Raw genomic sequence first — 1,523 nt, 5'->3', positions numbered from 1 at the left:
TGAAATAAAGTTTCATATTCTAAGGCAAATCAAGGAAAATTTAAACATAAATAATTTTCTCTGTCCTTTGGCTGCCTCTCTCCTCTCTGCTGTGCATTACATGTCTGCATTATGCATCGACCAAACCTCCCCACTAGCAGAAATACCTGCTCAACCATAAGGAGCAACTTTCTCCACTCCTTAAACTCTAACATTCCTTCTTAATCTTGTAAGGGGCCACCATGACCCATGACCCACTACTCGCTTTGTGTCACCTGTCAATAATATGTCACTTAATGTACAGCCCTCTGTCTCAAAACCTTATATAACTGTGCTTTGACCTCTAATGGGCAGAACAGTCCCCAGAGCTTTCTGAGTGGCTGTGCCCGGGTTATAATCCTCAATTTGGCTCAAATAAAAATTTCCATTTCTTCCCTAGACTGGTTAATTTTTTCGTTGACATTCCCATTGTACAGCTGTGAAAACTGAGGTGCAGAACAATGGGGTCCCATGGTTAATGACATGTTTTGGAGATTGACTAACAGGTTTTTTTAATCGGCCATTTAGCATTGTCCCTTAAGCATCTTAGTTTATCATTTTGTTTTGTTTTGTTTGTTTGTTTGTTTCCCAAGTCAAAAGAGCTTTTATTCATTTTTAAAATATCACAAATGAGTCTGGCCTCTTGCAGTTTCTGTAGCTGGATCACTCAGATCTTATTCTTCAGCCTGCTGAACTGTTTCTTTTTCAGAAACATAAATACCATCCCAAAATTTTCTGATATCCTTGTTTTTAACGGTTATGGCTTGCTGAATCAAAGCAGCCAAGTCTGACACAAGTTCAGTGTTGTTTCCTTCAAGAATCAACGCATCTTTCTGGGCTTGAGATACTGAACAAGCAACGCCTGGCCTCATCCGAACCCTGCGGATATATTTTTCACCCAAAAAATTCCGGATTTCAACAAGAGAAGCATTCTCCTGAATAATAACGTTGATGGGGAAGTAAGCGTACACAGACCTCATCTTGCAACGGAAGCCCAGTGTAACACCCTTGATCATGCTCTGTACATGGCTACAGATAGTGCAAACAGTCACCAGTTCCTTTCTAATCCCCCACCATTTGTCAACCGGAGCCTCTTTTTCTTTCCAAGGAGACTAAGTTCTACATTGATGTGATTGAAGTCCCTCTGCAGGGTACCTCTGGGGCCCTTCACAATAACTGTGCATCCCTTCAGAGTAATGTTGACATTTTCTGGAATGTCGACAGTCTGATTGCTGAGAATGGTCTTCATTCTCACAGTAGATACATCAAAAAGCTATTTTATCATTTTGATCATCACTTTCCAGATCTGTAAAACAACACTATCTACTTTATAAACACTCTTATGCGGTAAAAATAAATAATGCATGTAAAGGGCCTGACATGTGGTAAACATTTCACAAATGGCTGTTGTTGTCCCTACTATTTCTTAGTATGCCCACTGGGGCTAAGGAGCTGGGGCTGCAGTGCAAATGTCAAAGCCAGGCCATCGTCACAGTCGCCTGAGT

The 1,523-nt window shown here is 40.9% G+C and overlaps 1 pseudogene; it reads right to left on the bottom strand.

Moving 5' to 3' along the window:
* Positions 1-644: 644 nt before the first annotated feature.
* LOC101290029 (60S ribosomal protein L9-like) lies at positions 645-1,286 on the bottom strand (annotated as a pseudogene).
* Between the last annotated feature and the right edge of the window lie 237 nt (positions 1,287-1,523).

Source organism: Orcinus orca, chromosome 10 (genome assembly GCF_937001465.1).
Source record: "Orcinus orca chromosome 10, mOrcOrc1.1, whole genome shotgun sequence".
NCBI lineage: Eukaryota > Metazoa > Chordata > Mammalia > Artiodactyla > Delphinidae > Orcinus > Orcinus orca.
Note: the sequence above shows the minus strand (reverse complement) of the source record. Positions and strands in the feature narration are given on the sequence as shown.